Source organism: Sminthopsis crassicaudata, chromosome 2 (assembly GCF_048593235.1).
Source record: "Sminthopsis crassicaudata isolate SCR6 chromosome 2, ASM4859323v1, whole genome shotgun sequence".
NCBI lineage: Eukaryota > Metazoa > Chordata > Mammalia > Dasyuromorphia > Dasyuridae > Sminthopsis > Sminthopsis crassicaudata.
This window is the reverse complement of record NC_133618.1, coordinates 178,307,934-178,330,856: the sequence shown is the minus strand read 5'-3', so window position 1 is coordinate 178,330,856 and position 22,923 is coordinate 178,307,934. Positions and strand designations below refer to the sequence as shown.

The 22,923-nt window shown below is 39.2% G+C and overlaps 4 long non-coding RNA genes across 4 annotated transcripts; 2 read left to right on the top strand and 2 right to left on the bottom strand.

Moving 5' to 3' along the window:
* Positions 1–630: 630 nt before the first annotated feature.
* On the bottom strand, positions 631–3,158 carry LOC141555225 (uncharacterized). Its single transcript, XR_012486100.1, has 2 exons — positions 2,900–3,158; positions 631–851 (listed from the first exon to the last, which is right to left on the bottom strand). It is a non-coding gene; the product is annotated as an uncharacterized LOC141555225 (long non-coding RNA).
* A 3,679-nt stretch (positions 3,159–6,837) lies between these two features.
* Positions 6,838–8,470, top strand: LOC141553321 (uncharacterized). Its single transcript, XR_012485395.1, has 2 exons — positions 6,838–7,053; positions 8,252–8,470. It is a non-coding gene; the product is annotated as an uncharacterized LOC141553321 (long non-coding RNA).
* A 6,250-nt stretch (positions 8,471–14,720) lies between these two features.
* On the bottom strand, positions 14,721–17,280 carry LOC141555224 (uncharacterized). The gene is made up of 2 exons (XR_012486099.1): positions 17,021–17,280; positions 14,721–14,941 (listed from the first exon to the last, which is right to left on the bottom strand). It is a non-coding gene; the product is annotated as an uncharacterized LOC141555224 (long non-coding RNA).
* A 3,669-nt stretch (positions 17,281–20,949) lies between these two features.
* Positions 20,950–22,581, top strand: LOC141555223 (uncharacterized). The gene is made up of 2 exons (XR_012486098.1): positions 20,950–21,163; positions 22,363–22,581. It is a non-coding gene; the product is annotated as an uncharacterized LOC141555223 (long non-coding RNA).
* Positions 22,582–22,923: the final 342 nt, after the last annotated feature.

The window sequence follows — 22,923 nt, the reverse complement described above, 5'->3', positions numbered from 1 at the left end:
TTAACTTCTTGAAGTGGAGTTTGGGGGAAGGGAGCCAGTTATCACTCATGTTGCTTAATGGGTATCTGCAAGAGAGAAATGAAAAATAATTTTGGTTTTATTCATACCATGGGACTAATTAATTGTGGAGTCAAAAGTCCATTATTTAATCTTTCTGGGTCTCAATTACTCTGTCTGAAATATGAAGGTGATCTGATACAATGGGAAGAGCAATGGATTGGAAATCACCAGACCGGGGTTAGAATCCCCATTGTGACAAGCATTACATATGTGATTTTGGGCAAATATTTTATGCCTTTGGAGAGTTTATTTTCCTCCTCTATCAAATGCAGAATCACACTGGATGATATCTAAGTTCTGTCATTTTACTTATATGGTCATCCTCACTTTCTGAGAAGAGAACATTCAATGCCACAGAAATGGGCACCTGTATAATTTTATTAAAGTTTAAGGCAAATGCCAGCTCTTATCTTTATCCAAAAAAATTATGGAAAAAGCTTCTGACCAGAAAGACCAAAAATTCTAAAGGAGAAAAAAATGAATCAATGCCCCACTGATAGACCTATTGAGCTTTAGAAGTGACAGTACTTCTAGAAAACAGCTTATAGAGTGATAACACAGACACACATCTCAAAGGATGGTATTTTAATTGCATGAATAGGGTTCAGAAGAGTGGAGCGTCAATAAGTAGATTCCCAAGGAAATCCAAATGGATCCATGTTGCTCATTGTTCTTAAAGCCTCAGGAAAAGCAGCAAATATAAGCCTTCCCTGGGCAACGGCCTTTCCTCTTTATTATTGGACAGCTTCTGCTGCAGGTACAGCGTTCAACGGTTGTCTTTCTATTTTGCCCTGTGAAGAAAGATTGGGAGAGTTTGTCTTGTAATTCAGCTCAGCCACTCCAAATTTAGCTCCATACATCTGTGCTTGCTGACTAAAGTGCCTAACCACCAAGCATGATTCACAGAGGGAGTGGGTTATAGTAGATGGAAACCTGGAGGTTTCAGATTCCACCTAAGATATTGACAAGCTTTGTGGCCTTGATTAAATCATGTAATCATATAATACGATCTTTATATTAAATCATATAATGAATCATCTTTATTTATATATATGAACTATATACATTAAATCAGAAACTTTGTACCTCAACTTCCTCATCTTAAAAATAAAGACATTAAACCTAGAAAAATCTTTCATGTCCCTTCTAGTCCTAAATCACTCACCTATAATTATTAAATATTTGATGATTAATTGACTATCCTAACAGCCTAATCACAAGACTTCTGAAAGTTCCAGATAATAACACAGACTGATATTTTCCAAAGCTCCCATATCTTATCAGCATCCCTTTATGAACCCACATAGAAGTCGGTTTAGTGGCTTGACCCTTATTATTCATTTGTGACTCTGTAAGCCTTCATCTGGATGCCAATTCCAGCCCTTGGTGTTTAGAATTCTGGAAAGATTATAGAAGCATAGTAACAGGATCATCAGGTCTAAAAGGGATTTTAAAGTCCATTTAGTTCAGCCTTCTCAGTTTCTTTATGAGGACCCTGAGGCTGAAAGCGATTAAATTGTTTGTTTCATAGCAAATTAATGGAAAAATCAAAAAGTAAACCCTGTGGCTCTTGGAAGTAAGGTTGAAGGTTCCTCCATGGAGCTGTATAAAGCAACAGTTTCCCAACAAAGACCAGGATGTATAGAGTTATACCTTTTTCTTTATTATTCTGAAGTGAGAAACTGATTAGATTAAACACTTGCCCCTCTTGGTGAGAGAAGATAGGACTTTGGATTGGGGACTGGAAGGATCACTGAGACTATGTAGTCCAACTCCCTTATTTTCCCAATGATCCAGAATGAGGTTAGAGAGATTGAGCGGTTAGGCCAAGATTTCCCAGGTCTGAAACACTAGGACAGAATGTTCAAGAAATGGTGGAAAGGCTTTGGGGTAACAATGAGGATAATAAAGAGATACAGAGAGAGAGATCTTAACCAGCACACAACGAAAATGGGCATGAATCCGGATATCTATGTGTGTAGTGGTGGGAAAGATAGAGACCAACTGACCAAGTGGATTAGAAGATTCTCCCTATTTGAGAATCTGCTAACAGTTCTGTTCTCATCACTATTTCTGAGGTCACACTCCCTGAATCCAAGTCCTGGTCCCGATGTTTCCTACCTGTTTGTCTTTAGGCAAGTCATTTAATGTCCTGAATCTCATGAACCAGTTTTCTAACCCAAATGACTTTCGAGGTCCATCCCAACTCAAGAACAATGAATCTCTGGTTTTGTGGACTCAGACCATGAAAATCCACATCTACATGCAGAGTCTGAGTGTGTTGGTAGAGTTGGGGAAGGATTATTTCTTGGTAACACCTGTCTTCTCTCCTGATAAAAGAGGGTCATTTTTTCATTTTTCTCTCTTCATCTCATGCACTGAGGCACCTTGCCTGCTCTCTGTATCTCTCTGTGTCTCTGTATGTGTTTCTCTGTGTCTTTTTCTCATTCTCTCCTTGACTCTCTCTCTGTCTCTCATTTCTCTCATCTCTCTTCTTTTTATGTGTTTCTGTCTCCTCCCATCACTCTCTTTTCACCCCCATTCTCCCTTTCTCTTTCTCCTTGCTAAGTTTTGTTCTAAAGAAAGCATGTGAATGAACAATGATGGATATGCTCCAAAGACTATACTTTTCTAATTAAGTAGCTTTGCTCTCCAGTGGAATAAAAATTCTGCCCTGTGAAAATCAGTCAAAAAAAAAGATTAATGTAAAGACCATCATTTTTGACTCGTATGTCTGTGTGAATCCACAAGAGACATATTTACTTTTCCCTCTATCTGGAAAGTCTAGTCATTCCCATGTCCACTTTCTCCTAACTGACCCACCACAATGTTCTCTTACCTTGAGTGGAACTGGACAAGAGGAAGTCTTGAGGGCCATCTTCATTCAGAATCAGTTCATCAGCTTCTCCATGCTCTTCTTCATTCATCTCTCTTCCAGGTTCCATTTCCTCCTCCTGAAAACTGAGTCCTCCATATTCTTCTTCGTTTGAGGCTGTGGCTTTTGCAGCCAAGAAGAAAATGCCTAAGAGGAGACAGAGGGATTTCATGGTACTAGTCAGACTGGGAATTCTCTGAACTGAAGTTCTCCCAATAATGCTGATGGAAAAGGCTCATGCCTGTATTTATACAGGTCTTTTAGATGTAGGACAGTGGCAGAGATGTTGACAGGAGGTAATGGCTGATAACTCTCCCTTTGATGTTCCTTTGATCTGTTTCCTTGACCCTTTCTAGGCTTCATTTAGAAAGAGTTTATAAAAATTGCTCATTCCCCATCTGGCTCCTTATCTTCTGGTAGACCCAGGAATGTGGACTCTTTAGGCTTGCTTCTTGAGACAGAGATGTTGCCTCCCTTACTTCTTCCTGAAATCCAGTTAGTACCTATTGTTACCAAACTTTCTCCCTTTCCTTTTAGTTTGGCACTTGATGTGCTAGAATTCATCAGTATAATATTCCCCAGAGGAGCTAGTAGGGACTGGGGAAAGAGGACTGGATAAGGTGACAGATAGTTCTGAGCTGTGTTATTTGCCAGGGTAATCAAACTGGGGACACTGCCTGTCCATGGTAACCAAATTTCTATGACAACAACGAAGTCTAGTGGGAACAAAGAAGTTGGGATGTCAACTTAGAAAGTGGGGATAAATGTGTCCTGAAGTAACTTGATTTGGGACCCAATTATCAGCAAGAAAAAAATTTTTAAGTATTTAGGATTTGGATATATTGTATCCGATATCTCCACACATTGCCTTCCCATCTCCTTACTGACTACTTTTAACTTCCTAAACTGTTATTCACTCTCTTGGACACCACATTTACCTGAGAGTGGGATTGGAATGTGTATTTAAGGGACGGGTTAGTTTTTGGAATCTTCAGGCTTAGAGTGTACCAGAGACTGAAGAGCACATCAGGGTTTCACCTTGAAAATTGAAGACTTTGAGTTACTCCTTCAGGCTGTTCTAGGCTTTAGCTTCTTTAGATGAAAGGTCAAGATTGTTATCCTTGTAGTTCTGCCTTGAAAAGTATGGTGAGAACTGTATAAGACAACTGACCTTAAATTATTTATCATACGTACAAAGCACTGTGTGCAGAGTGTTTCAGCCTTCTGGAGTCATGTGGTCTAGTTACCTGTGATCAGAGGAGTTATAGAGCAGGCCCCATTACCACAGACTTGAGAGCATGATCCACATCCAGAGTGCATAGCACTCTAATGTTTCTTTAGGTTGTCTGATGGGGTAACCCTGAGGTTTTTGCCTGGGTCTCTAACATGATTAAGTCTACCTCTCCACTACCCCCTAAATCTCCTCCATATTCTATTAGGGAAGGGTATAATAAATTTACTCTTGGAGTCAGGAAAACTTGATTTCAAAATCTACTTCAGATATTTCCTTGCTCTGTAACCCTGAGCAAATCACACCTTCTCATTTTCCTTATTTGTAAAAAGGAGATAACAATGCTATCCCAGTGTAGTTATGAAGAACTAGTAACATTTGTATGATCTTTTGTAAATGTTATAATTCTCTACAAATATTAATTATTAATATTCCCACCTTTTACAGTTTGCTATCTTTTGATAGCCATAGTGCCCTCTACTCCCTGTTACCTCCTTACCAAATTCTACCAACCCTTTAGCATCCAAATTATTTCTCACTACCTTTCTTTTCCCTGAAAACTTTAGCTCTACTTGGTCTCAACCTTCTTTGATCTTCAGGACAGTTTGGATTCACCTTCTCACCAAAAACAAATCTTTTCATTTTTAGCTCATTTGTTTAGTGCTTCCCAACTTGACTGATGTGTTGGTGAGGGCAAAGTCTGTGCCTTTTAGAATGGAAAAGGGCACAGAAAAGTGTTCAAGATTTTGACAAAGTAGTTTGATGCAGATTTTTAAAGCAGAAAAATACTTAGGACAGAATTTTTTGGGATCTACCTTTTTGGCTCTGTTTGGGGCCCTCAGAAAATTCTGTGTGGCTTTGACCTCATTTGACTCCAAGTTGGTTTACATTAGGAGTAACTCCAATAGGATTTCAGTCAACAACATAAGTTGTACAAGAGATTCGTGATCACTCAAGTATTTCCTTTTGAATTTAATCAAATAGCTTAAGCCACAAAAATATATTGTCTTTTTCTAAGTCATCTTTTACTAGAGTGGTTTTTTTTCCCTTAAGGAGATGCCCTCTCAGGCATCTCAATTTACAGTTCTTAGTGCTGTAATGGAAGTAGCATTACACATAGATGTCAGGAGCCAAGGGTTTCAGCCTCAAGTTATACTTTTTCCCTATATTTGTTCTCATTTTATCTCTCCCTGTTTAGGTTTCCTTAGTCGTGAGAAAAAGAAAAAAGAGTCAGAACAATAAAGAAAATGAGGATATTTATCCTGAAGAAGAGAAAACTTAGGGAAAGTATCACAACACCTGAACAATCATTGAACATGGGTAGGACCCATACCCAAAATGATCTCATGATTGGATTTTGTCTTACACTCAATTTAACAACTCTAAAGTGGGGGGAAGTGAAGTAAAGAGGGAGTGAAATTTATAAAACTAATAAGGGAATTAACACCATTACTCATGTGAGAAATGGTGAAGTTCTAACAAGGATTGAGGTTACTAAACTGAGAGAAGGAGAAAGATAGGAGAAAATATTGTGAAGAGAGAATAATAAGCTTTGGTGACTGACTGGGTATGTGACTCATAAAAAGGAACAGTCAAGGATGATTTCAGGGTCATGCACCCTGATTATATGGAAGGATTGTAGTACCATCCATCAGAACATGTCTGGGGATATTATGGATTTGGCAGACATTGTTAAAAGTTACATTTTGTACGTTTTAGTTTGAAATGTCTAACATTCGCATAAGAATTACCCAGTGTGCTAATGATAATGTAGGGATGAAATTCAATAGAGAAATTTAGGTTAATATGAATAGATTTGGGGATCACCCACCACAATTTCTTTAGAGAGATGGTCCAAAAGAGAGCTTATGACAAATTTGAGGGATGTTCACGTTTCAGGATGGCAGAAAATTTGTCTAAAAAGGGGAGTCTCAGGAGTCCTTGGGCATGATAAACCAAGCATCAGAGACACAAAAGGAGAAGCAAGGGCAAAGAAAGGAGGAATGGATGCTAAAAAATGTTCATCTCATTTTAAATGAAGCCTAAAGAAAAGCCAATTCTTTTAGATAGTAAAATATTTATTGTTAGCCTTGGACAGAATGGCGAATTGAGAGGTAGCACAGGAAGACAGAGTGGGGAAAACTGAGAAAAGCATGAGCAATATGGAAATGGAGGAATAAACTTTTGTAAATCTTCATGTCAGGATAAGGAAGATAGGCATGCTTTTCATCTCTATGTTCTTTCCATCAGATGGCGAACAGAAGTCAACAAAATGTTATATGAGCAATACTTCACATGGAGAATTAACTACATTTGGAACAAAAACTAGCAATGCCAAGGGTTTCATGGACAACTTGGCCTCTGAATAACATAAAGGAAGTTAGCTGGAGTTTTTCTGTTTAACCTGAAGGATTCCTAAGATGTGTCCCGACCATGTAGGAAGCAAATAGTCAAGCAGATGGGGAACAGGCAGAAAATAAACAAATGAGATTCTGGCACATATGTGGATGGATCTATGTGATCAGAAGAACATCAAAGCAGCTTTAGGAGAGAAGAGATGACATCAGACTCACCTGTTCCCAGGAATTCTTTATCTATCCCTTCTTTGTGGGTTTCAGCCTCTGATCCTACCCCCAGAAATCTGATATAAATAAGGGGTCCGTTTTTCTCTGCTCACTAGAGACAAGCAAGCTGCTGCTGTTTCACTGGTGACTCTGAAGCACCAGGAACTTTCCCACCATGAAGACCTGCTTTCTTCTCATAGCTGTTGTCTTCTTGACAATCCAGGCCCAGCCTCAGAGAAGTGAAGATGAGATGCTGGATCAGGAAGAGGCTGTGGCTGAGAGCCAATCTCCTGAAGCACAAGGTTCTGACATAATGGCTTCAGGTAAGGAAAGGATACTGACATGGAATGAGAAGAGCTCCAGCCTGAGGGACAGGAAGCTGGTTCTAGTGCCATCTGGACCCAAAGTTGGAGAGTATTAGGGAAGAAGGGACAGTTAGTGAAGAGTTTGTGTTTGATCCTAGACATAGGGATACCCTGGAACTTATTAAGAGGGAGATAGAGGGTCCTGATCATAACCACGGGTTAAGAAGATCGTGGAGATCTGAGTGGAGAATAAATTGATTTAGGGGGGAACTGAGGCAGGGAGGGCAATGAAAATGTTATTGTAATGGTCCAGGCAATTGGAGCCTGGGTGTGGTGGTTATGACAGTGGAGGAAAGTTGAGATAGATATGTTGTAGAGATAGAAATGGCAAGAGTTTTAGCTTATTGGACACATGAGGAGAGGAAAAGGAAGCAGTAAAGGATACCATAGATTTGAATGGGGGTGATTAGAAGGGGGTAGAGCTCTCACAAGAGGAATTGGGAGGATCAGAAGAGAGATGGATTTAGGGTAAAAGAAAACGTATTCTACATATAATGTATTGAGCTTGAGGTGCCTCTGGGATATCCAGCTGAAAATGGGCAGTTGGTGATACAGGACTAGGGCACAGGAATGAGCTTAGGCCTGAAGCCATAGATTGGGAATCACTTGCATAGAAATAGCTTATGATCCTAAGCAGGTTGGATGACACAGTGGCTTTCTGTCTGACTGTAGGACTTGTCAGGTTGTTATAGGAGGGGCTGTCATCCTTGCCATTTAGTGCCAACCCTGAATTCATAACATGAGCAAAATGATGCCCAAGGATGGGAGAGCCTTTGCTCCCATTCACATAGTAAGGATTGTCAGGGCTAGCAGAACTCTAATCTCTTGATTTTCATTCTAGAGCTGGAGTCTTTCCTCCCTCTACTGTGTGTCAGGAAAAGGGTGCAGTAGAAGGAGGAGAACCCTATTTTCATTTGACCTTTGCCACACAATTTTGTCCCCACATCTGAAAGACTGGTACATAGATTGTCATTATGACCGTGTTCTCATGTATGGGCTCTTGAGTGGGGGGAAAGGTGGAATGCAGGATATCAGTGTGGTAAATGTCCAGGCTTCTCTTGGCCTTGTAAAAGGAAAAACAGAAGAGATTGCCCTTTCTGTGGGAGGTCCCTCTGACTTCCCAGTATTACTCATCAATTCTCTTCCTTTTCTTCAGATGCTCAACAGAGAAAAACTATTACCTGCTACTGTAGAAATCGCTGCAAATTCCTGGAAAAGCTTTCTGGGACTTGCCGGATTGGTGGTATATATTACCGACTGTGCTGTAGATAACTCAGAGAACTTCTTGAACCAACTGAAATATTGAGAAGAGCATCACTATTAATCCTTGTAATCCCCTTTCTCTAACCCAAATATAATTCTAGCATTAAATTCATGATGCGAGTCTGGCTTTTGAATATTGTGTATGTGGGTCTTCCATGAGACTATCTCTCCATAATTATCTTCATAGATTATGTGCCAAGTAAGAGAGTGAACAGTAGTTGGTATGGTGAATGATTCTCCAAAGTTGTTTCTTATTTCATGTAGGATGCTGGAATTTGCAAATAAATGACACCCTCCACCCACACATACACACTTGCTCCTAATTTATCCTAATCTACAAACTACCCATCTTCTTATTTTACTAGTAATTTGTTATGTTGCTTCACATATCCCCACTTTCCTCTATAAAGCTCAGTGGAGGGGAGTAGAGTAGTGAATGGCCTGTTATATCTATTGTAATCAACCTTAACCTGATTTCCATTTCCACTATGGCCTTGGAATTTAAAAATAAGGAATAAACTACTCTCCACTCCCCCACACCCATTACATTCCACATATTCTATTGATTTCCAGAGATGAAATCTTTACTTATTTTTCTTATTGTATTCTATCTTACTCTTCAGTCACTGGATTTCTGCTTATTCTTTCATGAATGCCATTCCCTTCATAAAGCATAGTGAAAATGACATAATTGGAAGAAGAATATAATTAGCCATATAGAAATTCTAGTGAACACACTTGCATGTTTAATCCTTTAATACCTATCTGACTGAATAATCTGACAAAAAAAATGGAAAATTATGTATACAGGAAGGGCTGTGGGAAAACTAGGGAAAACCACTATTAATGGAGTTGGGAATTGATCTCACCACTGGAGAGAACAATTTAGAATCATGCCCACAGGACTACCAAACTGTATGTATACATTGATCCAGTAATTGACCATATCTGGATAAGTAACCTGAATGGACTTCAGGACATCTCAAAATGATCAAAGCTCCTTACTAGTCGTCCCAATCAGTGAACTTTTCTCCAACACCCAAACCACAAAATGAGTGGTTAGTGTCTCCAGTGGAGATTTTTTGATGGGGGCAGCTAGGTGGGGCAGTGGGTGTAGCACCAGCCCTGAATTCAGGAGGACCTGAGTTCAAATCTGGTCTCAGACACTTAACACTTCCTAGCTGTGTGACCCTGGGCAAGTCACTTAACCCCAGCCTCAGGGGGAAAAAAAAAAGAGAGAGGGAGAGAGAGAGATTCTTTGATGGTATTTGTGATCTTTTATCTACTGGAAAACTAAACAAAATAAAAAATACTGATTAAGCAAATGGAATCTTAATAGCACCTAATAAGAATATGGTGCTTTACCAATAGCTCATTTGATATTCAAAACTACATTGGGTCAGGGCTGAGGACAGATCAGACAATTTCTGTTTCTTTTGCAAAGTTCTCATTTCCTTTCCTATTTTTCTTCTATCTTTTAAGGTCCTTTTGGAATTCTTCCAAGGGAGTCTTTTGAGTTGGAGACAATTCTTATACTCTTTGAGACTTCATCTGGAGACTTTTTCCCTATATTTTGAGGACTGTTCTTCCTGTCTCCATAATAGCTATTTATGTTCTGAGCTCCTTTTTTTCCTTTTTTATTCATTTTGGAAAGTTGAGTTCTGCTAAAAAGACGAAATTGTTCCTCTATGCAACAACAGGGATTTTACACTGTTCTGTGGCTGGTGCTGCCTCTTTCTTCCCATTCTGAGTGGGCACATCCAAGTCCCACTTGTTATTCTGGGATTCAGGAGCTCACTATTTGCGTTCTGTGGCTGCACTGAAGGTCTCACTACTAGTCTGCTGTTCAGCTTGCTTTTGAACCATGACAGAGTAGCCAACACTGCTAGTTAGGCTAAGAGCCCCTCACTAGATTTTCCATGTGGTTCCTCTCTGCCCTAGGCCTCCCTGCACTGTGCCTCTGTAAGAGCTCACCCCCATCGCCATGCTCAAATAAGAACAGACCTTTCCTGAAGTCCTTTCAAGATATCTTCTGCTAGAAATTTGTTACGTTCCAAATTTGTAGGTTCTATTACTCCAAAATCCATTCAGAGGCTTGACCTGGTAATAATTATGAGGTAAGAGTTCAGGCCAAGTCCTGTCTACTCTCCACCATCTTGGCTCCCCATGACCAATTATCCCCATTCTTTTACAAAAGATGCAGACTAAGTCAATTGATTATCTGCCCCCAATTGATCAGTGCCTATGGCTGAATTTCAAGTCAGTTCTTCTTGATTTGTGGTCTAACAATCTATGCAGTGTGCCGTCTAGCTGCTTGTATGGAGAAGGTATTCATTCCTCAATTAATAAATTGTCAAAGGATGTGAACAGGCAGTTTTCAGAGAAAGAAGTCAAAGCTATCTTATATGAAAAAAAAAAATGTTCTGAATAACGATTGAGAGATGCAAATTAAAACAAATGTGAGTTTCCATTTCACACTTATCAAACTGCCTCATCTGAAAAAAATAAAGGAAATGTTGGAGATTGAAGGACGTGTGGGAAAACTTGTATATTAATGCACTTGGTGCAGTTGTAAACTTCTCCAACCATTCCAGGGAACAATTTGGAACTATGTCTAAAGGGATATCAAACTGTACATATCCTTTCATCCAAAAATACCATTCATAAATCTGTGTCTAAAGAGATTTAAAAAGAGAAGAAAACCTACTTGTACAATAAAATAGGATTATAGATTTAGACCTGCAAAGACCTTAGAGGCCATCTGGACCAACCCTCTCTTTTTCAGATATATAGAGACTCAGAGAGATTAAATAACTTATCCAATGGTCAGATAGCTAGGTAATGGCATAGCATAGAACTGAGGATTTCCTGACTGTTTCTAACACATGCACGTGGTCTGAGTGAAGGTTTCAGACTTCAGAGGGATCATCTGATAATGAGGAGGTATAGAACTTTCCAATGAACTCCTCTGAGATTTAGAAGAAATGGATGCCAAGACTTGTAGACAAGGGAAAAAAGTGCATTGTGGCAAATAGTCTTCAAAAATGGTACAGAATAAGATAATATAACAATGATAAAAATAGTCATATTAGAATAAAAAACTGATATTTACAGAGAACTTACTATGTCCCTGGTACTATGATAACCATTTTATAATTGTTAACTCATCACAACCACTTTGAGAAGTAAGTGTTATTACTATAATACAGATAAGAAAAACTGAAGTAAATTGAGGTTAATGACTTGTTAAAGTCATAATAGTAATAAGTGACTGGGGTGAGGTGTAAATTGTGCTGTCCCTACCTTCAAAGACAGAGCCTTTTTTACCCCATCAAATTCTTCTTCCAAACTAACCAAAAATCTTTTCTGGTGATTTCCCCCAGATTTCTTCTCTCTGTGTGAGGAAGTACAGCTAAGAGTGGCTGAATTATGGAAAGTAGGTTTCCTTGAACAATGACTCAGGATAGGTCAGGCCTTCCCTGGAGGATTTCTCATGTTATATAATGTTTAATCATAGACAATGTATGTGCTAAAGAATCAATGGCCCCCAAAGGGCACTGAGTGTGTAGGCAGATACTTCATTAGGATAATCTCTGTTTTTAGGCCCCAGGGCTTGACCAGCCCCAAATTCTCACATGACCAGGCAAGGACTGAACAGACTGTTAGAAGTGCTGGGGCTGAAGAAGAATATTTCTGAAGAAATAGTATTTCCACTCAACATTGTGTCTTCTTTTTTTTTTTTTTTTAATTTGGTTTTATTTTCCTTCTCTTTCCAAATCTCAGGCTATCTCTGTTCTATGACCTTGTGTTTGGCTCCTTCTGGAAACCCAACTTTGTATATGACATTTTACTTGTGGGAACACAAAATATGAGGTTTATTTATCACAGTGTGTCTGTGGGAAAACTACTTCATTTCAATTCAACAAAAAGAAAATTATTAAAAGCCTCAACATGGAAACATGGGACTTTAAGAGATGACTTCATAGAGCTGATATTTTGTTTCTTCAAGAAATTTGTGTCTGGAATATCTATGTCCTCAGTCATTCACTTGAGCTAATTGCAAAAGGGAGGAGAAGAGAGAGCAGATGAACAACTGGTAAAGAGTGGCATTTCCTCCTTTAACAAGTCAATTAGCAGTGGAAGAAAGGGAAGTATTTGTCTTTAATGGACCTTCAAGGAGATCAGTATCAAGAAGGAGAATAGAAGCTGTCCAAAGTGAGACTCTGGGCACTTGGGTTCTAGTCTCTGCTCTATGACTTACTTCCTATATAGTCATGAACAAGTCCTTTCTCCTCTTGGACCTGTTTTTGCCTCTGTAAAATGAAGAGATGAGTACACATGATCTTTAAATTCTCTTTCACTTAGTCTATAAAGCTACAGAAGCTTGGTGGTACAGTGGACAAGGGACTGGGCCTAGAATCAACAAGATCTGAGTTAAAATGTTGCCTCAGAGCCTAGGCAAGTCACTTCACTTCTCTCTACTTCAGTTTCCTCAAATATAAAAAGGGGACTAATAGCCCTTAGCTGATAGGATTATTGTGAGAAACAAATGAAATAATTAAAAAGCATTTAGCACATTATATGATATGGAATACTTTTCACTTATTCCTTGTAGAAGCAATTATTCCTAGAGGAACAATTCCCTGTCCAGGGAAAGGGAGAATCAATTAAATATGTACCTAGAGGCACATGGGTGGTATGATAGACAAAATATTGGACTTACCACCCAAAATACCTGAATTTGAATGATACTTTAAATTAGAGCTATGTTAGCTCTGGCAAGTCACTAAACCATCTCTCAGCCTCAGTTTGGTAATCTGTCAAATGGGAATCAAAATAGCACCTATATAATAGAGGTTCAAATATAATACAGTATTTTAAAAACTTTAAAGTACTACATGGGTAATAGCTGTAAGAGCCAGGTGGAATGCAGAAATAGGAACTCAGAAATGGTACTTTAAAGGGGTGATCTAGACCACCATCATGGGATAAGAAAAGAGTCTACTTTAAGGGAAGGATAAGGCAGGTCAGGAAAGCGCAGGTAGAGCATCTAGAATTGTGTGGGAGAGTAGAAAAGCATCTTGGACTTTAAAAAGAAGACAAGGGCTTAAATTCCAAGTTTGATAGTGATTACCTGTATGACCTTAGGAAAGTAAATCATTTAACTTTTCAGGGCCTCAGTTTCCTGATCTGTCATAGGAAGAAGCTGAATTTGGTGGCCGACAAGGTGTCTTCTAGCTTTTTATCTATGGTCTTATGCGTGTAATAAAAAAATCAGCACATGAGTAGTCAAGTAAATGCCCAAATGAAAGTGAGCCAGAGAGGAAGCTGCAATAGAAATCTACCTTTAATTACCACCAGGGCATATTAATGTTCAGAAGGATGGTTGATGACCTTACCTTTTCAAAAAAATAAGCTTAATGCTGCTTTTATTTGACTATGTGGTCCCACTGGTCAGCACTAGTATTGAGCTAAAAGGGGATTAGATCAGAGAAGGAGGAAGCATCTTACATGACTTAAGAAATCATGTAGGTCTTGACATTATTCCCAGAGCTACCTCAGAAAAAATTTTTGAATCCACAGAATAAGTTCAAATAAGTGTTCAAAAATTGTATGTGTTTCAGTTGATTGGGATTGAATTTGCAAATCAACTCAAAACAGAGGGAGAACTTGTCAATTGAAAATGGTATCTGACCAAGGCAGTACTGAAGAAGAAATGAAAAATTGGATTTTTAACTTCTTGAAGTGGAGTTTGGGGGAGGGGAGCCAGTTATCACTCATGTTGCTTAATGGATATCTGCAAGAGAGGAATGAAAAATAATTTTGGTTTTATTCATACCATGGGACTAATTAATTGTAGAGTCAAAAGTCCATTATTTAATCTTTCTGGGTCTCAATTATTCTGTCTGAAATATGAAAGTGATCTGATACAATGGAAAGAGCAATGGATTGGAAATCACCAGACTGGGGTTAGAATCCCCATTGTGACAAGCATTACATATGTGATTTTGGGCAAATATTTTATGCCGTTGGAGAGTTCATTTTCCTCCTCTATCAAATGCAGAATCACACTGGATGATATCTAAGTTCTGTCATTTTACTTATATGGTCACCCTCACTTTCTGAGAAGAGAACATTCAATGCCACAGAAATGGGCACCTGTATAATTTTATTAAAGTTTAAGGCAAATGCCAGCTCTTATCTTTGTCCAAAAAAATTATGGAAAAAGCTTCTGACCAGAAAGACCAAAAATTCTAAAGGAGAAAAAAATGAATCAATGCCCCACTGATAGACTTATTGAGCTTTAGAAGTGACAGTACTTCTAGAAAACAGCTTATAGAGTGATGACACAGACACACATCTCAAAGGATGGTATTTTAATTGCATGAATAGGGTTCAGAAGAGTGGAGCGTCAATAAGTAGATTCCCAAGGAAATCCAAATGGATCCATGTTGCTCATTGTTCTTAAAGCCTCAGGAAAAGCAGCAAATATAAGCCTTCCCTGGGCAACGGCCTTTCCTCTTTATTATTGGACAGCTTCTGCTGCAGGTACAGCGTTCAACGGTTGTCTTTCTATTTTGCCCTGTGAAGAAAGATTGGGAGAGTTTGTCTTGTAATTCAGCTCAGCCACTCCAAATTTAGCTCCATACATCTGTGCTTGCTGACTAAAGTGCCTAACCACCAAGCATGATTCACAGAGGGAGTGGGTTATAGTAGATGGAACCCTGGAGGTTTCAGATTCCACCTAAGATATTGACAAGCTTTGTGACCTTGATTAAATCATGTAATCATATAATATAATCTTTATATTAAATCATATAATGAACCATCTTTATTTATATATATAATATATATACATATAAACTATAAACATTAAATCATAAATGTTGTGCATCAACTTCCTCATCTTAAAAATGAAGACATTAAACCTAGAAAAATCTTTCATGTCCCTTCTAGTCCTAAATCACTCACCTATAATTATTAAATATTTGATGATTAATTGACTATCCTAACAGCCTAATCACAAGACTTCTGAAAGTTCCAGATAATAACACAGACTGATATTTTCCAAAGCTCCCATATCTTATCAGCATCCCTTTATGAACCCACATAGAAGTCGGTTTAGTGGCTTGACCCTTATTATTCATTTGTGACTCTGTAAGCCTTCATCTGGATGCCAATTCCAGCCCTTGCTGTTTAGAATTCTGGAAAGATTATAGAAGCATAGTAACAGGATCATCAGGTCTAAAAGGGATTTTAAAGTCCATTTAGTTCAGCCTTCTCAGTTTCTTTATGAGGTCCCTGAGGCTGAAAGTGATTAAATTGTTTGTTACATAGCAAATTAATGGAAAAATCAAAAACTAAACCCTGTGGCTCTTGGAAGTAAGGTTGAAGGTTCCTCCATGGAGCTGTATAAAGCAACAGTTTCCCAACAAGGACCAGGATGTACAGAGTTATACTTTTTTCTTTATTATTCTGAAGTGAGAAACTGATTAGATTAAACACTTGCCCCTCTTGGTGAGAGAAGATAGGACTTTAGATTGGGGACTGGAAGGATCACTGAGACCATGTAGTCCAACTCCCTTATTTTCCCAATGATCCAGAATGAGGTTAGAGAGATTGAGCGGTTAGGCCAAGATTTCCCAGGTCTGAAACACTAGGACAGAATGTTCAAGAAATGGTGGAAAGGCTTTGGGGTAACAATGAGGATAATAAAGAGATACAGAGAGAGAGAGATCTTAACCAGCACACAACGAAAATGGGCATGAATCCGGATATCTATGTGTGTAGTGGTGGGAAAGATAGAGACCAACTGACCAAGTGGATTAGAAGATTCTCCCTATTTGAGGATCTGCTAACAGTTCTGTTCTCATCACTGTTTCTGAGGTCAGACACCCTGAATCCAAGTCCTGGTCCCGATGTTTCCTACCTGTTTGTCTTTAGGCAAATCATTTAATGTCCTGAATCTCATGAACCAGTTTTCTAACCCAAATGACTTTCGAGGTCCATCCCAACTCAAGAACAATGAATCTATGGTTCTGTGGACTCAGAACATGAAAATCCACATCTACATGCAGAGTCTGAGTGTGTTGGTAGAGTTGGGGAAGGATGATTTCTTGGTAACACCTGTCTTCTCTCCTGATAAAAGAGGGTCATTTTTTCATTTTTATCTCTTCATCTCATGCACTGAGGCACCTTGCCTGCTCTCTGTATCTCTCTGTGTCTCTGTATGTGTTTCTCTGTGTCTTTTTCTCATTCTCTCCTTGACTCTATCTCTGTCTCTCCCTCCTCTGTCTCTCATTTCTCTCATCTCTCTTCTTTTTATGTGTTTCTGTCTCCTCCCATCTCTCTCTTTTCACCCCCATCCTCGCTTTCTCTTTCTCCTTGCTAAGTTTTGTTCTAAAGAAAGCATGTGAATGAACAATGATGGATATGCTCCAAAGACTATACTTTTCTAATTAAGTAGCTTTGCTCTCCAGTGGAAAAAAAATTCTGCCCTGTGAAAATCAGTCAAAAAAAAGATTAATGTAAAAACCATCATTTTTGACTCATATGTCTGTGTGAATCCACAAGAGACATACTTACTTTTCCCTCTATCTGGAAAGTCTAGTCATTCCCATGTCCACTTTCTCCTAACTGACCTAACACAATGTTCTCTTACCTTGAGTGGAACTGGACAAGAGGAAGTCTTGAGGGCCATCTTCATTCAGAATCAGTTCGTCAGCTTCTCCATGCTCTTCTTCATTCATGTCTCTTCCAGGTTCCATTTCTTCCTCCTGAAAACTGAGTCCTCCATATTCTTCTTCGTTTGAGGCTGTGGCTTTTGCAGCCAAGAAGAAAATGCCTAAGAGGAGACAGAGGGATTTCATGGTACTAGTCAGACTGGGAATTCTCTGAACTGAAGTTCTCCCAATAGTGCTGATGGAAAAGGCTCATGCCTGTATTTATACAGGTCTTTTAGATGTAGGACAGTGGCAGAGATGTTGACAGGAGGTAATGGCTGATAACTCTCCCTTTGATGTTCCTTTGATCTGTTTCCTTGACCCTTTCAAGGCTTCATTTAGAAAGAGTTTATAAAAATTGCTCATTCCCCATCTGGCTCCTTATCTTCTGGTAGACCCAGGAATGTGGACTCTTTAGGCTTGCTTCTTGAGACAGAGATGTTGCCTCCCTTACTTCTTCCTGAAATCCAGTTAGTACCTATTGTTACCAAACTTTCTCCCTTTCCTTTTAGTTTGGCACTTGATGTGCTAGAATTCATCAGTATAATATTCCCCAGAGGAGCTAGTAGGGACTGGGGAAAGAGGACTGGATAAGGTGACAGATAGTTCTGAGCTGTGTTACTTGCCAGGGTACTAATCAAACTGGGGACACTGCCTGTCCATGGTAACCAAATTTCTATCACAACAACGAAGTCTAGTGGGAACAAAGAAGTTGGGATGTCAACTTAGAAAGTTGGGATAAATGTGTCCTGAAGTAACTTGATTTGGGACCCAATTATCAGCAAGAAAAAAATTTTTAAGTATTTAGGATTTGGGGATATTGTATCCGATATCTCCACACACTGCCTTCCCATCTCCTTACTGACTACTTTTAACTTCCTAAACTGTTATTCACTCTCTTGGACACCACATTTACCTGAGAGTGGGATTGGAATGTGTATTTAAGGGACGGGTTAGTTTTTGGAATCTTCAGGCTTAGAGTGTACCAGAGACTGAAGAGCACATCAGGGTTTCACCTTGAAAATTGAAGACTTTGAGTTACTCCTTCAGGCTGTTCTAGGCTTTAGCTTCTTTAGATGAAAGGTCAAGATTGTTATCCTTGTAGTTCTGCCTTGAAAAGTATGGTGAGAACTGTATAAGACAACTGACCTTAAATTATTTATCATACGTACAAAGCACTGTGTGCAGAGTGTTTCAGCCTTCTGGAGTCATGTGGTCTAATTACCTGTGATCAGAGGAGGTATAGAGCAGGCCCCACTACCACAGACTTGAGAGCATGGTCCACATCCAGAGTGCATAGCACTCTAATGTTTCTTTAAGTTGTCTGATGGGGTAACCCTGAGGTTTTTGCCTGGGTCGCTAACATGATTAAGTCTACCTCTCCACTACCCCCTAAATCTCCTCCATATTCTATTAGGGAAGGGTATAATAAATTTACTCTTGGAGTCAGGAAAACTTGATTTCAAAATCTACTTCAGATATTTCCTTGCTCTGTAACCCTGAGCAAATCACACCTTCTCATTTTCCTTATTTGTAAAAAGGAGATAACAATGCTATCCCAGTGTAGTTATGAAGAACAAGTAACATTTGTATGATCTTTTGTAAATGTTATAATTCTCTACAAATATTAATTATTAATATTCCCACCTTTTACAGTTTGCTATCTTTTGATAGCCATAGTGCCCTCTACTCCCTGTTACCTCCTTACCAAATTCTACCAACCCTTTAGCATCCAAATTATTTCTCACTACCTTTCTTTTCCCTGAAAACTTTAGCTCTACTTGGTCTCAACCTTCTTTGATCTTCAGGACAGTGTGGATTCACCTTCTCACCAAAAACAAATCTTTTCATTTTTAGCTCATTTGTTTAGTGCTTCCCAACTTGACTGATGTGTTGGTGAGGGCAAAGTCTGTGCCTTTGAGAATGGAAAAGGGCACAGAAAAGTGTTCAAGATTTTGACAAAGTAGTTTGATGCAGATTTTTAAAGCAGAAAAATACTTAGGACAGAATTTTTTAGGATCTACCCTTCTGGCTCTGTTTGGGGTCCTCAGAAAATTCTGTGTGGCTTTGACCTCATTTGACTCCAAGTTGGTTTACATTAGGAGTAACTCCAATAGGATTTCAGTCAAAAACATAAGTTGTACAAGAGATTCGTGATCACTTAAGTATTTCCTTTTGAATTTAATCAAATAGCTTAAGCCACAAAAATATATTGTCTTTTTCTAAGTCATCTTTTACTAGAGTGGTTTTATTTTTCCCTTAAGGAGATGCCCTCTCAGGCATCTCAATTTACAGTTCTTAGTGCTGTAATGGAAGTATCATTACACATAGATGTCAGGAGCCAAGGGTTTCAGCCTCAAGTTATACTTTTTCCCTATATTTGTTCTCATTTTATCTCTCCCTGTTTAGGTTTCCTTAGTTGTGAGAAAAAGAAAAAAGAGTCAGAACAATAAAGAAAATGAGGATATTTATCCTGAAGAAGAGAAAACTTAGGGAAAGTATCACAACACCTGAACAATCATTGAACATGGGTGGGACCCATACCCAAAATGATCTCATGCTTGGATTTTCTCTTACACTCAATTTAACAACTCTAAAGTGGGGGGAAGTGAAGAAAAGAGGGAGGGAAATTTATAAAACTAATAAGGGAATTAACACCATTACTCATGTGAGAAATGGTGAAGTTCTAACAAGGATTGAGGTTACTAAACTGAGAGAAGGAGAAAGATAGGAGAAAATATTGTGAAGAGAGAATAATAAGCTTTGGTGACTGACTGGGTATGTGACTCATAAAAAGGAACAGTCAAGGATGATTTCAGGGTCATGCACCCTGATTATATGGAAGGATTGTAGTACCATCCATCAGAACATGTCTGGGGATATTATGGATTTGGCAGACATTGTTAATAGTTACATTTTGGACTTTTTAGTTTGAAATGTCTAACATTTGCATAAGAATTACCCAGTGTGCTAATGATAATGTAGGGATGAAATTCAATAGAGAAATTTAGGTTAATATGAATAGATTTGGGGATCACCCACCACGATTTCTTTAGAGAGATGGTCCAAAAGAGAGCTTATGACAAATTTGAGGGATGTTCACGTTTCAGGATGGCAGAAAATTTGTCTAAAAAGGGGAGTCTCAGGAGTCTTTGGGCATGATAAACCAAGCATCAGAGACACAAAAGGAGAAGCAAGGGCAAAGAAAAGAGGAATGGATGCTAAAAAATGTTCATCTCATTTTAAATGAAGCCTAAAGAAAAGCCAATTCTTTTAAATAGTAAAATATTTATTGTTAGCCTTGGATAGAATGGCGAATTGAGAGGTAGCACAGGAAGACAGAGTGGGGAAAACTGAGAAAAGCATGAGCAATATGGAAATGGAGGAATAAACTTTTGTAAATCTTCATGTCAGGATAAGGAAGATGGGCATGCTTTTCATCTCTATGTTCTTTCCATCAGATGGCGAACAGAAGTCAACAAAATGTTATATGAGCAATACTTCACATGGAGAATTAACTACATTTCAAAAAAAAACTAGCAATGCCAAGGGTTCTCTGAATAGCATAAAGGAAGTTAGCTGGAGTTTTTCTGTTTAACCTGAAGGATTCCTAAGATGTGTCCCGACCATGTAGGAAGCAAATAGTCAAGCAGATGGGGAACAGGCAGAAAATAAACAAATGAGATTCTGGCACATATGTGGATGGATCTATGTGATCAGAAGAACATCAAAGCAGCTTTAGGAGAGAAGAGATGACATCAGACTCACCTGTTCGCAGGAATTCTTTATCTATCCCTTCTTTGTGGGTTTCGGCCTCTGATCCTACCCCCAGAAATCTGATATAAATAAGGGATCCGTTTTTCTCTGCTCACTAGAGACAAGCAAGCTGCTGCTGTTTCACTGGTGACTCTGAAGCACCAGGAACTTTCCCACCATGAAGACCTGCTTTCTTCTCATAGCTGTTGTCTTCTTGACAATCCAGGCCCAGCCTCAGAGAAGTGAAGATGAGATGCTGGATCAGGAAGAGGCTGTGGCTGAGAGCCAATCTCCTGAAGCACAAGGTTCTGACATAATGGCTTCAGGTAAGGAAAGGATACTGACATGGAATGAGAAGAGCTCCAGCCTGAGGGACAGGAAGCTGGTTCTAGTGCCATCTGTACCCAAAGTTGGAGAGTATTAGGGAAGAAGGGACAGTTGGTGAAGGGTTTGTGTTTGATCCTAGACATAGGGATACCCTGGAACTTATTAAGAGGGAGATAGAGGGTCCTGATCATAACCACGGGTTAGGAAGATCATGGAGATCTGAGTGGAGAATAAATTGATTTAGGGGGGAACTGAGGCAGGGAGGGCAATGAAAATGTTATTGTAATGGTCCAGGCAATTGGAGCCTGGGTGTGGTGGTTATGACAGTGGAGGAAAGTTGAGATAGATATGTTGTAGAGATAGAAATGGCAAGAGTTTTAGCTTATTGGACACATGAGGAGAGGAAAAGGAAGCAGTAAAGGATACCATAGATTTGAATGGGGGTGATTAGAAGGGGGGTAGAGCTCTCACAAGAGGAATTGGGAGGATCAGAAGAGAGATGGATTTAGGGTAAAAGAAAACGTATTTTACATATGATGTATTGAGCTTGAGGTGCCTCTGGGATATCCAGCTGAAAATGGGCAGTTGGTGATACAGGACTAGGGCACAGGAAAGAGCTTAGGCCTGAAGCCATAGATTGGGAATCACTTGCATAGAAATAGCTTATGATCCTAAGCAGGTTGGATGACACAGTGGCTTTCTGTCTGACTGTAGGACTTGTCAGGTTGTTATAGGAGGGGCTGTCATCCTTGCCATTTAGTGCCAACCCTGAATTCATAACATGAGCAAAATGATGCCCAAGGATGGGAGAGTCTTTGCTCCCACTCACATAGTAAGGATTGTCAGGGCTAGGAGAACTCTAGTCTCTTGATTTTCATTCTAGAGCTGGAGTCTTTCCTCCCTCTACTGTGTGTCAGGAAAAGGGTGCAGTAGAAGGAGGAGAACCCTATTTTCATTTGACCTTTGCCACGCAATGTTGTCCCCACGTCTGAAAGACTGGTACATAGATTGTCATTATGACCGTGTTCTCATGTATGGGCTCTTGAGTGGGGGGAAAGGTGGAATGCAGGATATCAGTGTGGTAAATGTCCAGGCTTCTCTTGGCCTTGTAAAAGGAAAAACAGAAGAGATTGCCCTTTCTATGGGAGGTCCCTCTGACTGCCCAGTATTACTCATCAATTCTCTTCCTTTTCTTCAGATGCTCAACAGAGAAAAACTATTACCTGCTACTGTAGAAATCGCTGCAAATTCCTGGAAAAGCTTTCTGGGACTTGCCGGATTGGTGGTATATATTACCGACTGTGCTGTAGATAACTCAGAGAACTTCTTGAACCAACTGAAGTATTGAGAAGAGCATCACTATTAATCCTTGTAATCCCCTTTCTCTAACCCAAATATAATTCTAGCATTAAATTCATGATGTGAGCCTGGCTTTTGAATATTGTGTATGTGGGTCTTCCATGAGACTATCTCTCCATAATTATCTTCATAGATTATGTGCCAAGTAAGAGAGTGAACAGTAGTTGGTATGGTGAATGATTCTCCAAAGTTGTTTCTTATTTCATGTAGGATGCTGGAATTTGCAAATAAATGACACCCTCCACCCACACATACACTCCTAATTTATCCTAATCTACAAACTACCCATCTTCTTATTTTACTAGTAATTTGTTATGTTGCTTCACATATCCCCACTTTCCTCTATAAAGCTCAGTGGAGGGGAGTAGAGTAGTGAATGGCCTGGGATATCTATTATAAT